This window comes from Protopterus annectens, chromosome 4.part1 (genome assembly GCF_019279795.1).
Source record: "Protopterus annectens isolate FY-2018-M chromosome 4.part1, PAN1.0, whole genome shotgun sequence".
Taxonomy (NCBI): Eukaryota; Metazoa; Chordata; order Ceratodontiformes; family Protopteridae; genus Protopterus; species Protopterus annectens.
Window position 1 is genome coordinate 841,088,753 of NC_056734.1, and position 17,021 is coordinate 841,105,773.

A 17,021-nucleotide genomic window follows, 5' to 3' on the forward strand; every position below is an offset into this window, starting at 1 on the left:
AATGTAGTTATGGAAAAAGAAAATGAAAGGTTAAAAATATGAGTGTTTCTGATTTGACAATGACTAAATGTACTGACATGAGGGAAATAGTTGCAGACATGGAGGCTAATGAAGCTGGTAGTACTGCAGCTAAGCAAACATGAAAATGTTAATACAAATTTGTTGTTAAATGAAAAAATGTTCTGAATGTAACAGATAAGCAAGTGACTGGTAAAAAAGTAGCATAGAAACGGAGGTTGTGCAGGGGCAAGAAAATCTAATGACAGTATGGGAAAAAGCAGCAAAGACAGCAGATTTTCAGACTGCTTTTGAATTGCTAAATAATATCCCTACGACTGAAATAACACTAAGTTTTTATAATGATTTTTCAGATAGTAATGCAGGTACATCAACTCCAATGCAAATACAGGCATTTCTTAAAGAGCAAGCACACATTTTTTTCTATGCAGTTGTCAGGACAGAAAACAGCTGATAAACAGACTGAATTAGATAAATTGAATGCAATATCAGGCAAACAAATAAAATTTTAAATGAAAATGTAGATACTGAAAACAGGAACATAGGAATATCAGAACATATTGTGCAGCAGAAACAATATAATAATAAGGAAAAAATGTGCAAGAATTTGATTGGGGGACTAATATGGATATAGTGGACCCAGTAACTGTAGATAATGAAAATGTTACAAATAATCCAGGAGGGTCACAAAAAACAGGGAAAATACATATACAACTTCAGTAGGTACAAATAATATTGGTGGGCAGACAAATGTATCACAGATTTGCATTTCATTTAGACCCTTAATTAGAGTTATAAGAATAGCAGAGGGTGTAATTGAAAAAAATAAATTATGGAAGGAGGTTTTTTAAGCCTTTAGGGGCAGTAGCTAGTTCAGTATGTGCAATGATACTGATGGAAAGGGAAAAAATATGTGGATGTATTTTTTTGTCTCAGTTGCTGCAAATTTTTTTACGTCTTTTTGTGCTAAACAACAGGCACCTCGGAATGAATATTCAATATCTGCTGTGGGAGTGAATATAAAGAAAAAAGATTTAATTACAATTTCATTCCATATGTGTAAAAGAAGAACAGGTATGGAATTATTTGTTAAGCTAGTGTGCAGAGGTCTATCAGCTAACAAAACTCTGGACAAGGAGGTAGAAAACATATGGAATAGAGGGTGGAATGCCATAGTAGCATGATCAGTGATAGACTCCAGTATAAAACACATTCCAGGGGTGTGATTTGTAGCAGGTCGGAGAGGTATGCTAAGGTATTATGGCCAGCCAAAATCGTGTTTTTCCCCTCTGGTTCTTTTGCACACATGGTATCTTCATGCCCAGCTAGAAAATGTGCACAATGTGGGGCTTCGCACCATTTTTCAAAACAATGCCCCATGACATGTCATTGCTGTGCAGGAGCACATGCATGGTCAGACTGTAAAAGCATTTCCCACAGTGAGAGAACCAACATTAGTTGGTAGTCAGGAATAAATACAAGAGGATAATATGGAAGTAAATGAAGTATCACAAACTTCTTTAAATATGGCTGTACTAGTTAATGAAGAAACAATGGACAAGGCAAAATATGGACAAACAAATTTTACAGGTTAATATTGAATCAGATAAAAATGAGGCTGTAAAGGAAAAGTCTGAATCTAATAACAGTAATTTCAAGTAAAAGATTTACAAAAAGAGAAGAGGAGAAAAACAGGTCAGGAAATAGACTGATCAGTAACTGCACAAAATGCAGAGACTATTTCTGAGGAAGCAGAATTTACAAATGTGACAAATGAGAGTATACCAGTTTCTTCACTTGAAAGAATACACAGAAACCACAAAACACTTAACACCAGAAAACAGTCCCAAACACAATTCCTATAGAATCTACAGATTCCACAACATCATATCCATCAACATGCCTGAGGGGTAGGCAGTCATGTTTGCCTGTTATAGATAGACTTATTTAACAACCTAGGAGAAGATGAATCTTCAAAATGGATCATAGCTTCAATGAAAAATAATAGGCCACCTAAGGGCCTAAACTGTATGATGCAACAGGGGAAATATCCATGAACATTGACAAATAATAGTAATACAAATCAATGCTATTTTTTCAAGATAATATTAAGGACTCTGATATTTTCTGGAATTTGGTAGAACATTCATTTATGGATAGGTTAACAGTGAATAATTCTGAAGATTGTGCAACTTTTTTTTTTTGAAGATTTTCAAACAAAGGAAGACTTACAAATAAAGATGTTTCAGAAAGGGTTAATGATACAATTTCTGAATTACTCAGTCATGTTCTTTACATTCTGAGGCCTATCAATTTCCTAACAGGAAAAGAATAATTTGTAAGCCATTTATTAGGATTGGCTCAGTAATACAAAAATTTATTACTAAGAAAAGTATATTTGGATACTGTTATTAAACCATCAACTGTCTTTATCCTGCATTTGTGCTATATATCTTGCAGAAGCACAGAATTATGCTGACGTATACTTTGAAATTTATGAAGAAGCAGTAAAGTTTTATGATGAATGTGTGAAAAAGTGTTTTCCATGGAATAATGTTTTCTTGTCTGCTGTAAATATTAGCATGAGAAAAAAAGATTAGGGTAAAATTTTGTACAGTTTATGTACAGGAACAAGATATCAGAAAATACTTTCATGCTTTTTGTGAAAAAATATACAGTTCTAAGTATTATGATCCTTGGGATGGGTCTTGGATTGTATGGCAGATTTAAAAGTCAGCACAAGTGGTATTCAGCATTTGCCAGGGGTATGTCAAATTTCAGGACAAAGAGGAATAATAAGATATGGAGGCAAGCAGAGATTATTGTAAATATGACCATATGATTTCACATTTTCTATTCAAGAAGTGTAATTTATGTCATGATGCATCTCATTTTACAAAATCATGCCCAAATGTTTGTAAAACCTCTAGTGATTTTCATACATGCTTTCAATGTCCTTTTGCAAAAAAAAAAAATTGCATGAATTTACTAAAAAAAGTTTTGAGAAAATGGATATTGATAGATCTAATGAAATGATAAGCATGCAAACATTATACTTGAGACAGTATTTCTGATTCTTTATTATGCAATACAGATGCATCATTATGGGTTTCTACATCAAAGAAAAAAACAGGAAAATGTTGGTAGATTCATTTCAAATGTCTAATATTTCTATTACACACTGCAATATAAATGGTATGTTTTTATTACATAGGCGACTGCAAGTTTATGAATGAGTTTCTACATACAATGATGATGTAATTTGCTTAATCGACATAGGTAAAGTCACAAAGGAAATTCAAGTTCAGTGGGAAAACTTGTGGGCCGAGGGGTCCATTTGGTCTTCAAGTAAAGACCAACATTCAGGAATTGTGTTTTTATATAAAACAGTGTATGGTTATAAGAAATATTATTCAAATATCTGGCAGAATGTTGATTGTAGATTCTTTATGTCAAGGACAATTTATAAGATTTATTACCATACATTCTTTTGTGCAAATTACAGATAGGTGTAAATTATTTGATCTGTTAAAGCCTTTTATGTTAATTGACTGTTCTATTATTTTTGTGAGGACTTTGTCACTTAAACAGAGGTGTGACTAAAAGAGAGAGACATAGCAAAATGTATGGAATTGTTGCATTTGGGAAATTTACAAATTGCTGGTGAAAATGAACATACATATTCCCATACTTTATGTTGTTATAGTCTTATTAACTTGTATTGCTTACGATTCTATTTACCCTTTACAGATCATAAAGTACTTTTTTATTATTGGTAAATATAACATTATAGGATGAAAGAAAGGTATTACATGATATAATGCTACATGGTTGCAAACTTCTATATGGCAAAAAAAATTAAAGAACTTTGGGAAGATCATATCTGTCTTTTATCTTTATATCCATCAATCTCTGTGTGTTGGATATATTTTAAAATCAAATTCCACAACAGATGTATCTTTTTTGCAAAGCAATTTCATGCACAGTTAAAAAATATTACAAAACACACATTTTCTATGTAGAATGTATCTTTGCAAGGAAATTCAAAAGACTCTTAGTTGCACTTACATCAGTTGTATAATTTGAATCTTATGCATGTTAAGTCTACCCTATGTAATTTAGCATATTGACTAAAAGGTAGCGGAGAACAGTTTTTACCTTATTTAGGGAAACATACAATAAGAAAGGAGACACAATTTAATTCCTTAATGTCAAAATACGGTGTATTATATACAGATAAAGGAGGCATTATGGAAATTGTACAAGAATATTTAGATCATCTTTATACTGAAAAACAGTATCAGCAAATCATCTGGCCAATTCCTTCTATTCCTTTTAGAGCTGTTTTAGAAGCACCTATTTACATGCAAGAGGTACAGCATGTAATTTCTATTATGCATGTGAAACATTCTGCTCCTGGTCTGGATGGTTTTACCTATGAGTTTTATAATAGTTTGTCAAATGAGCAACTTAAAATTGTAAATAGATTATTTAATGAATGGTTTGATAATAGTATTAGACAGGAGGATTTTTTACTGGTTGCTCTTAATTTTATATGGAAAAAAGGTGCGAAAGCAAACTTGACTAACGAGACCTGTATATGTATGCAATAAGGACTATAAGTTATTTTGTAAAATATTGCAATTATGTTTAAGAAAACAACTGCATTTCTTTAGATCCAGGAATATTTGGTGTCCCAGGCAGGCCATTATTTGACCTACATACTTATAAAGCAGTAACAACATACATATTCCAAACAAGACTTGCTGTCTTCTTGTGTGATCTCATAAAAGCTTTTGATAACATTACACATCGGGCATTGTTTGATATTCTTAAAGGTTACCAGTTTGGTAGTAATTTTATAAATCATATAAATATAATTTACTCATTTACAAAGATTATTCCTATTGTCAATAGTTGGAGAGGACATCCATTAAGTGTTAAAAATGGAGTAAGACAAGGATGTCCATATTTTTACATTGGTAATAGCTGCAGGTTTTTATAAAATAAGAGCTCAATTATCTTTGTCTCCTTATTCCTTTTCATGTGCAGGAGTATTAATACCTAACTTTTTTGCTTATGCAGGTGACATTTCAGTTGTTGCTGAATCCATTAAAAGTTAAAATATCTATTGCATCATCTGTTAGCAAATATTAATTTGCTTGGTCTTACACTTAGTAAGAAAAAAACTTTGTCTCTAACTTATCTGCATTTGTACTTTTACAGGAATTAACTTTTACTGATCAAGGCTTTACAATTTTAAGTGTACCATATGACAGCCATGAGTATGTGTCACACAATTGTGAATTATTGGTGAACGAAATGTGTTAAAAGTTGCAGTTTTGGAGGACTTTTTTCTTATCTTATACAAAAAATGTTTTATCTTTTTTTCTAAGTTCTTATCATAAGAAGTTACTAGGCTATTGACCCTGAGGCCATTATAAGCCTAGCCAAGAGTTTAGTCCATGTATAGATGAATCAGCACCCAATGCCAATGTCCAGCAGGGACACGGGTGGAATCTCAGGGATGCATTTTCTATTTCCCATCCAGTTATCCAGGTTGCACTTAAAAAGGGGGTAAACAGGTACTCTGCTTGACATGAAGATGGAGTCTCTGGGACACAAATCTGTCCCGCCAACAAGTCCTGTTGATGTCACAGACCAGGTTAAGGCTGTGTGTGCGGGTTACTCGAGTGGAGCTTGACTTGCGGATATGCAGCAGTCCCATCATGATGTGGTCTAAGATTGCCTTTTATGCCAGACAGAGGTCACCTCTGAGGAGTCTGTATGAAACAGAGTAGAGGGATAGGGCTTTTAGCCTGTTTATGGTAGATTTTTTAGGCCTTGGATTCCCCCATTGAGGAACCTCTGTGGTCTCTCCAGCTGCTGCATGTGCTTTGCAAGGTACACATTGAATGGGGTGTTGTACTCAATAATGGGCCTTATAAGGGAAGAATACAGGGATGTTACAACCTCCTTGTCCCTGGATGAGATACTGTTACTTATGAGGTGGGCTATGTAGAAAGCTTTCTGTACAATGAAAGCAATGTGGTGGTCAAAAGTCAGGTTGCTATCAATCTGAGTGCCCAAATCCCTCACAACTGACTGCGTGCTTAGGACATTGTTATTAATGTGATAATTTGTGGAAAAGTCACTCTCCCCAAAGGGGATGATGATGCATTTTTTTGTGTTGAGCTTGAGGCCATGTTTCTGGCACCAGTCATTTGTTTGGTTAAGACCCTCTTGGAGGATGTCCACATCACTAGGGGAATTGATGACTGCTCCCAGCTTGCAGTCATCTGCAAACTTGGTCAGCCATACCCCACTGGTTTTGGCCTGCACCTCAGAAAAGTATATCCTAAATAACAGAGGCCCCAACACTGAACTTTGGGGTATGCCACTTGATACAGGTCCACTGTTTGAGGTGGCTTCCCCTGCTTTGACTAGGTGGGTTCTATCAGTGAGCCAGTTAGTTACCCATCTGGTAACATATGGATTGAGATGAGATTGAGAGAGTTTATCTCTTATGCCTGAATGGGGAATAGTGTTGAAGGCTTTGGCCAGGTCAAGGTAGGTGGTGTGCACTGCCTTCCCCTCATCCATGGCTTTGGTGACTGTCTCAAAAAAGTTGACCAAATTAACAGGCATGACCTCCCCTTGACAAAGCCAAACTGTGTGGGATTGAGTGTTTGGAGGTTGCCTATGTCCTTGTTAATGAGGTCCATGATAATCCTTTCCATGGCCTTGCAGATCAGGCTAGTTAGGCTGATGGGACTATAATTTCCCGAGTCGGTGGACACCTTTGTTTAAAGGGATGACAGTGGCTGTCCTCCACTCAGCTGGGACAAAGCTGGTACTCAGACTTTGGTTAAATAGGGTGCCTAATGGTGCTGCAAGTTCCTGCCTGAGTTCATGCAGGATGCAGTCTGGGATGTCATCGGGTCCCATGGAGGCTGTATTGTTTGCCTTTGAGAGAGCAGTGATGACCTGATCCCTACATACAAGGGGAAGGGGTCAGGTACTGGGAATGTCTTGATTTACTGATGGGACAGAGAGGTGAGATTTTTGCTGAATCTGTCAGCCAGCAAGTTTACTATATCTATGGAATTTATATATGTGATGTCCTTGACAACCAGTTCTGAACAGATCTGGGTGCTACCTTTGAAATTATGGACATATGTGAAGAAGGCCTTATGATTGTCTCTAGTAGATGTGGCCAATTTGGACTTGAAGTTTGCTTTGGAGGATTTCACTAATGCTATCATTTGCTTGTTTAGGCTAAGGAGAGATTGCTTCCAATTGTTTACACAGTGCATTTTTTCCTGATGCTTGGGCAACAAAATTGCTTAAAAATGTATTTACTTTCTTCTGGGATATTTCTTTAAAGCTTATCAAAAGAGAAACTTTGCTCTCACCACCAAAGCATTGTGGATATTCATTATTAAATCCTGTAATATTTTTACATACTGTGTATTTTTTCTTATTTTGCAACATTTAAAAATCTAATCAGTTAACACTTCCAGCTGTTAAAGAAAGATTTTGGTTTACGTGTATGTTAGGAAAAAGAACATTTAACTTACAGAATGATGAACTAAAAGATAGTCTTTTTTACTACGATACAAGAACACTGTAGTAACTTTACCAAAAACTAGAAAAAATTGGTATGGACTTATGTCTAACATAATCTTTCTCCAAATGGAATATATATATTAAATAACAGAAGAAAGTTTTTTCACATGATACCACAATTAAAGGACTTCTTATGGAGATGTTCAATAGACTGCCAATTAGAGCAAATTTTTTTCTACACTCAGAAGAGCAAAGCGTGTGTTTTAGAAAGGACATTACAGAACTAGAAGATGCAAAACATGTTTTTTGGAATCTAAGAGAGTACAACCATTTTGAGACTTTGTTAAAAAAAGTTATTTGCCTTTTTTTTCTTTAACTGTAGAAAAATCATTGTACAGAAATTATGAATGTTTTTGGAATGATGATATTAGACAGATTTTTTTTTCTAGTAATAGCAATGTTCTTACTTTGGAGAGCAAGATGTACAGAGGCTAAAGCAAAAAAAAGCTATTCTTTGACATTTATAATCGGACAATTGAGAACATGGTTGTTGCAGTATAATTGGAAAAATTAATTTTTCTGTAAATTTAGAAATGTTTATTAATGCTTGTTGATTTAGAGTTATTACTAATAAATATGTATGCATTCTTTTACTTTGGTGGGGATTTTTAATAGTTTATATATGCAATGCATTCCACTCTCAAGCTTACTAAGAAAGTACCTCCCACAAAGCTGACATCATCTTTACCCACCAACTTCTTTTGCTAATTTAAATGTACTGTTCCTGACACTTCAATGCTTGTTTTTATTCCCCTGTCAGAACCAAAAATCATAACATAGAAAAAGCAGCAATTCCAAACTGATCAGCTTTTTTTTTTTGTATAGTTTATAATCGGCAACCAGGAAGCACTATTTCCTTTAAGTTATGTAAATGTAGTAAAATAAGGTAACAAATCATCTGGTGGCTTCCATACCTAATGCCACAATTGCCAGCATACATCTGAATTGTCCAGAATTTCACAAAGTCAAGGTTTTGACTTTGTATTTTTGGTCTGTTCCTCATGAAATATATGGTTTTCTGGCAAAGCATTGGGAATGGCAGTCACTAATAAGAGAGTTCCATTTTAGACTTCATATCTTTCTGAAAATGTTTGCTAATGCAAAATATGTTGTTAGTTTCTTTCTAAGTTTATAAGATCATTATTAAAAGCCTGCCTCTGATTTTAGGTATTTGACCTCTCATTATTCTGGGCTTTGTCCAGAATTACAGTGCTAAGAGGTTGTGAGAGATATTTCCCGATAATGCAGCTGCTTTTAGTGGCAGTTGACTTAACACCCAAGGTTCCAGCTTTTCATCATTTGTCTGCCCCAAATAAACAAAGAAAGGTAATGTGTCATAGTCTTTTCACTGCATTTGTGAAATATTGCATATTACTGTTCTACACAGTATGCATTGTCAAGGAACTTGCGGAAATGCACATGTATGCCACATTATTTACCTTAGTCTTTTTTTGACCAGATTAAATGTGTGAGAGGTGGCTAGGACATTGGTGAAAAATGGGGTTGGCAAGCAGATGGAGGCCTAGAGGGAAGGAAGGTCATGGGACAATATCATAGCTATCCACTTCTTCACAACATAAAAGTATGATTGTACTCACAATTTCATGACTTTGTAGTCTTCTACACAGGTCATGCATACTTTTATCAACCAGAGGAAAAGTTGTGGACAGCAATTAAAAAGAGTTGAAGGATTTTATCTGGGAAAGGAAGACAGCAAAGGTCAAGTGGGATAAGCTGATTCTACCAATAGAACAAAACATACTAAGATTACCTATTTGAGGGGGTATTTTAGAGCAACACAATTAAGGCTCTTATATAAAGCACAAGCAGCAAACTATAATTCAAAGTGAAAAGGAATGATGCTGACACAGGGAGGAAGCTCAAGAAACAAGGAAAGATTGGGATTTTGGATGCAGACTCTTAAGGAAAACAACTAAAATCATACAGAGTATTATATTCATCAAATAGCAGTGAGTATTCTAAGAACCAAACTAGCAGGAGAATGACGAAAAGAGATTTTGCTGATAGGGATGACTGTGGTTAATGATACAGATTATAGGCAAGAGGGGGATGGAATTTATTGGAGAAAGCTGGCAAAGGAACCAAGGTATTGGGAGCAAATAACTGGAAAGGGAAATGTAATGGAATTGGAGGAGGCCAAGAATTTATTTGGACTGCTTGGTTAGCGATTGCCTTCCTTATCAATGATTGATATCAGAGTATAGGCAAAGAGAAACAAATAGGGGGCACCTAAATAAAAGGCCAGCATTGCTAGAGTTTTTAATAGAATCTAGAACAGAAACTGCCATTAAAAAGGAATAATTAGTAAAGCGTATAAAATATTGCATGATAATTATAAGAATCAGAGGAGCTTAGGATTAGGAAGAGAGATTGAATAGCAGTTCACAGAGACAATAAGGGGGATATATGTATAGCTCCCAAATATACAGCAAAGTCTAGAAGATTTAGGATCCTTTCCTTGAAGTGTTAACATAGGTATTTTTATACCCCAAGTAGACTCCAAAGAATTTTTCCTCAGGTGGTTAGTAAATGTTGGAGGTGTGATGGGCAAGAAAGAGGTAACTGGGAACATATTTTTTGGGAGTGTAGTGAGCTGGCAGACTTTAGGGATTCCCTGCAGACCGAAGATGCTGAGTGGGCAGATTGGACTGACTGGGGAGATGATTGTTTGAAGTTATGCTACAGTATCAGAATTGTCTAGACATAGTAAAGCCTTGCCGAGTCTTAATTATGGTGGCTATCAAAAAAGCAATTGCTAGAAAATGGAAAACAAAGTCTAGACCAACTTTAGTAGAAGTAATGAATATAGTAACAGAGATAAAGCAACTGGAAGTGGGATCTTTAGAAAGGGAAGGAGCAAACTACATAGGAAAAAAATGGGAATTGTGGGAACAATATATGCAGAGCAGGAACAAGGTTTAAGAGGCAGGATTTGAATGAGTCATATAATGCATAACTGACAATGAATGAATGGTTTGTAAGTGATGTATAATGTTTGCAACTACAGTTGTTTCAGTGGTGTCTCCTATGTAAACTGTTTGCAACTAAAGTGGTGTAATGTATGTTTTTCATTTATATAAATTTGAGATTGTCTTTGTCATATGTGACAAGGTAATAAAGATGTTTGGAGAAGAAACAAAAACAAAACAATTTCATGACTTTGCAGAGGCATCAAACCAGTAATGGTTGACACCAGAATAATGTTGCATGGCCAATTAGATGAAATAATGTGTGTCAGGATGAGACAAATGTAAAGTGGAGAGCTCTGTTTAGGGCATAATTTTTTTATGGGGCAGGCACACTTTTTTAGGGGGAGGAATATTGGGAAAGTCATTTAGGAATGAGAGGGACAGGTAGGTGAGGTAGATTAGGAAGAATCCACAGACATATAAGAGCATACAAAACACACAGGGATGGTGATGAGGACAAAAGACTGAGAGACAACATGGCTGGGTATAGGTAGGGGACATTGGAGATGCACCAACATCCAGCTTGAGAACAGTGAGAATATGTAGTCCTTATTCTCAGAACTGTAATCACTCTTTCTACAGCAGCTCCATGGATCAGTGCTGGACATGGCATCATCTTTGTAATGCGACACAGGACCGTTTCATCCCTGCTGATAATTGCACCAAGGTTCCTCTCCATTATCTCCTCCATCAGCCCTGTCAGTTCCTGATTGCCACCTCCACTACTACTGCTTCCAGAGGGTACCACTGCACCAGCAGTCTGGGCAGAGCTACCTGATCCACTTGGAACAAGTAGGGCAGGTTTGTGGAGGCAACACTGACAGGTTGCGACCCTGATGTGTTGTGTGTTTGTGCTGCCATCTGTGGAGGTATGGCCAGCCAAGCCCCACTGCACAATGTACATCTCTGTGCTATTGATTAATTTTCATTAGCCAGCCTCTCTCATTGGCTTAGAAGGTCCTGTGTGCGCTTTTTAAGATTACTGTAGTGGTGATGACATTGTCCTCCATTGCATGTAATCACAGTTGCAGTGGAGGCTGTTATTCCAAGCCTCAGCCTTCTCCTGGGAGCCGGTATAATCCCCCTGCAGAAGCCAACTGCTGTAGCACTTCATGAGGACTGCCACAAATATCTGACCATTGTGCTCTAAATTTAGTACCATTCTCTGCCTCGTCTGTCATCTCTCCAAAATTCAAGCTAACAAAATGTCTGAATTGATACCTTTTTCAGATCTCACGTGTTACTGGTATTGAGCAAAGATGCACAGCCTTTTTAACTGCATTTACACAACTGAAAGCAGATGGACTCCTTGGTAGACAAATTGGCACTACTTACTGCAGATAGCAGTAAAGATGTGAAGCATGGCATTGAGCTGTGTCCTGTGTAATGCTCCACCCATTATCACAGGTTCCAATGTTCAACAATGGACTGCTTAATGGCGTGTTTTAAAGGTTGCACTTTGGAAGGTGAAGATGCTGAATTCTGACATATTGTCATGTTGGAGCTTACCCAATGGTAAAATATTACTGTAACAGCTGGGAATCGAACCCATGGGATAAAGGATGCAAGATATTGCCAGATAATGTATTAGCTGACATTGCCACATTAGAACTATCAGTCCATCATGGAAACTTGACATATATTAATTTCTGAATGAGTGGAGATACATTTCACAGAAGCCTATATGTGGGGGTTGTAATTGTGTCTCAGAATGCATTCCTATGTAAAAGTGACTCTTTCTGCAAATAAATATGGTACAGATGCAGTTGAATGTGATTAATATAGGTCAGTTTATGTTAAAGACATACTTCACAAGACTTTGGTTTTAAACACACAGTTGGGATATGTGCTGAGTCATGATGATTGTAACAAAGCCATTGTGCACATCAAGTGATTTTTATATAAAATATATTCATGGTCATGCCTAGGACATTGGACATGAATTAAGCTGTGTTTATCTATAAAACAGGAATCATAAATGCTAAAAAGCACAGTTTCATTATGCAAGGCTTACTGATTCATTCTTTAGTTGTATAGCCCTATTTAGAAATGTGTAAGAGATGGGCTTCTTAAACCCTTTTTAAATGTATATTGTTGTTGGATTCAAACTCTTAATAAGCTGTATTACTTACCAAAAGTCACTGTCCTTACACCTTGTGCCACAGAGGTAGATAATTGCAAAGCAATCTCTAAAAAGGATTCAAACAGTGTTTCATGTGCCTTATCACAATTCACTGATTTAAAGCAAACACAAGAACCAAATCCCAGCCACATATAAAGGTAACTACCAGATAAACACCGAAAATCCAAAGCATAAAAATTGGCAGGAACACCACAGCTTCACACTGTAAAAATATTTATTTGTAAAAATGGACCAGATAAGCACTTTCACATTGTAAAACCAACACCTCTTCAGATCATAAAAACACAAAATCACAGCTCAGTTTAAAAACAGATGTTCAATCAGCTATGTTAATTCATCACTTCATTAAACCAATCTCCTCCCTTTCAATACAGGGTTTAAAGAGACACAAGCATTAATACCAGGATGTTTATCAGCCTGTAACCTCAAGATCCATTTAAGTTCTACTTTTTCAGTATAGTTAGTGAGATCACCCCCGGTGACCCACATGCACTATTTGTAGTACTCTTAAAAACAAACTCCTGTCCAACATTTTCTTTAATATATTTAGCTCATGCATTGTTCAATTTGCAAGTCCTAATCTCATAAGAATGACTAAAAATTCTATCTTTTAGTCTCTTATTGGTCTTACCAACATAGAATCCTGTGCAGGACTTGCATGTGGCTAAATAAATCACATTTGGTGTACTACAATCTGCATAGAATCTGGGACTGAAAATATATTTCATCCGTAGATGTTTAAACACTTGTTCCTGTGAAATATACGTACAGGCTCTGCAATGCCTGCAGCTGTATGTACCAAGTTTGGCAGATAGCAAGTTACTTGACATAGTATTACAATTCCATGTGCACAGTTGTCTTTTCAAGTTTAAACATTTTTTATACATAAAACAGGGATTGTTCCCAACTATTTCAGCTGTCTTGTCACTTGTAAGTATTCCCCAGTTTATTTCGTATATTACATACAGAGGTTACATCATTTATGTACTTCAAACCAAATCTGAGTTTACTGACAAAGCTCATATTATTATGTGCACTAGAAGCGTGTCTAGAGAAGTATGGGGCAACAGTGTTTTTCTGTCCTTGACCACCCTCTCTTTATGTTGTATCAGAAGGTCCTTCTTATAGCCCTCTTTTCAAAAAATGTTGACTCGATGCATCAATGTTTTCATGGAATGCTTCCTCTTGTGTGCATAGCCTCTTTTGGCCTCTTACTACATTAGGATATATATGCCTGGGGTGCATACTATCAAAGGACAAGTAACTATTTTCCAACATCCCTTTCGGAAAAATTGGTATCTATCTGACCCATTTGGTTAACCATTAATTGTACATCCAAAAAATCTCCCTCTCTATGTGACATGGACATAGTAAACCTCAAACATTCAGTGGTATGGTTAATGTAGTGAAGAAAACCATACAATTCTTCTTGGCCCCCTCCCAAGATAAAAACATCATCCACAAAACGACGGTAAAATCTAATGTGTGGTCTGTATATATTGTTATTGTTAAGTACAAATTGTTCCTCCCATGAGTTTATTACTCCATTTGCATATGAATTTGCACAGGTGGTGCCCATGGCCACCCCCCATTTTTGTGCATATAAGCAGTCACCATACAAAAAAACATTATTGTTTAAAACCAAATCCAACAAGCAGCAAACCATATCAACCTGACTGTTGTCAAAATTCCCTCTTTGTGTCAACAGTTCTCTAATGGTATCAAGGTCATGCTCATTCGGATGCACGTAAATAAATTCACTACATGAAGGGTTACAAGAAAAAACCCTGCTATATCACCACAACTGTCCAACAACAGAGACTGAAGCCAACATTGTCTTAAGCTTACTTTCCACATAAAGAACATGTTTGTGTGACCCATCCTTCCCCTGACACAATCAAACATAAGGGTGGTTTAGTCAAAGATTTATGAACCTTGGGAAGGCCCTTTATCAATGGTATTTTAGGTTCAGTCACACAAAAAAATCAAACAAGTCATGGTCAGTAAAAGTTTCCATAAATAATTTATATAAGGCACTATGTACATAATAATAGCTCTTACACTCTCCATGCTGATCTGTACTTATGTTGATTCCTCATTCAGCATGGCAATCATCCTCATAATCTTTATGATTCATGACTACTATAGACCCTCCTTTATCAGAGGGTCTGATGCTTATAGCCTGATTATTTTTTAAATTATTTAGGGCTCAGTGCTGTGATGCTGTTAAATTATAATAGCCCTTAGCCCTTTCTCTATGCATGTATTCACACAACTCATTTTCACATATTTTTATAATAAGCTGTACATGTAAAGGTATAGAAGAAACAAAAACACTTGGCCACCTAATTCGCAGTCAGTTAGTAGCATCATTATTGTCATTAAACATCAGTTTTAAAGTCAAATTCCGACAAAAAAAGTCTTAAATCAATCAGAATATTACTCACCTCTGATTGTATACAGGGAATAAAACTAAGTCTCTTATTCAGAATAGATAGTTCTGCTCCAGTCAAAACATGGTCAGAAAAGTTGTACACTATGCAATTCACCTCATCTTGCATATGCCTTGTGGGTGCTCGTTGGAATGTTTCTCCTTTTGTGGTGCCCACTGTTGAGCAAATGAAATGACTTCACCATCCCTGGTAAGGGATGGAAACCCTGTTTCTCAGTTGGTATTTCTTTTGGTTTGGCTCCCATATTATGCCATTGTACTGTGTTACCTCCAGACATCAAATTACTCGATTGTGGACCATCATTCACTAAAGGGTTATTCAATGCAACATTCTGTACATGATTATGGGAAGGCAGCACATCAGTTCTTTTGGTAGCATCATCTACTACTCCTGCATCTTGCTCCAGTCTCAGTTCTTGGTTTTCAGACACTACCATATTATTCTGGTCAAGCTCAGGAGCCCTTTGCTGGCCACAGCTTTTCTCTGTTGTTCTTGGCCATATAAAAATATGGCCAGATACAAAGTCATTATAGTCTCTTAGTTAATTAAATCCACTGCTGCCCCATATTTCTATAGACATGCTTCTAGTGCACATAAGGATACGATCTTTGTCAGTAAACTCAGATTTGGTTTGAAGTACACAAATGATGTTGGCTCTGTATGTAATAATATATGAAAAAACTGGAGAATACTTACAAGGGACAAGACAGCTGAAATAGTTGGGAACAGTCCCTCTTTTATGTATAAAAATTGTTTAAACTTGAAAAGACAAGTGTGTACAGGGAATTGTAATACTAGGTCAAGTAACTTATCTGCCAGACTTAGCACATACAGCTGCAGGCATTGCAGAAGCCTGTACATATATTTTACAGGAACAAGTGTTTACGCATCCATGGATGAAATATATTTTTAGTCCTAGATTCTATTCAGATTGTAGTACACCAAATGTGATTTATTTAGCCACATGCAAATCCTGTACAGGATTCTATGTTGGTAAGTCCAATAAGAGACTAAAATATATAATTTGTAGTCATTCTTATGAGATTAGGACTTGCAATTTGAACAATGCACTAGCTAAACATATTAAAGAAAATGTTGGACAGGAGTTTTTTAGAGTACTACAAATAGTGCATGTTGGTCACTGAGGGGTGATCTCACTAACTATACTGAAACAGTAGAACTTAAATGGATCTTGAGGCTACAGGCGGGTAAACATCCTGGTATTAATGCTTGTCTCTCTCTAAAACCTGTATTGAAAGGGAGGAAATTGGTTTAATGAAGTGATGAATTAACATAGCTGTTTGAACATCTGTTTTTCAACTAAGCTGTGATTTTACGTTTTTATGATTTGAAGAAGCATTGGTTTTACAATGTGAAAGTGCTTATCTGGTCTATTTTTACAAATAAAAATTTTTACTGTGTGAAGCTGTGGTGTCCTTGCCAGTTTTTATGCTTTGGATTCACTGATTTACGGAAGTGAGTACTATGTTGTGGAGGAACTGCATAATGATGCCAGCTGTGTTTGAGCTACCCAAAACAGCCTAAACAAATGTTTTCACCTTTTTCATTAGCTAGTGAATCCTGTTTGTGTGCTGCCAAGTGGAGAGCAAATGTACCTTAAAATAAATAAATAAATAAAAATGGATAAGTATATATTGTGAATAATTGTAAAGTGATCGCTACAGAGGATTCAAACAATGGTTTATGTGCTTTATTTCTCTTGATTCACTTCAATTACACCTTCTACCACAGAATTTGGCATCTGTCAGGTGCATTTACTATAAGTGA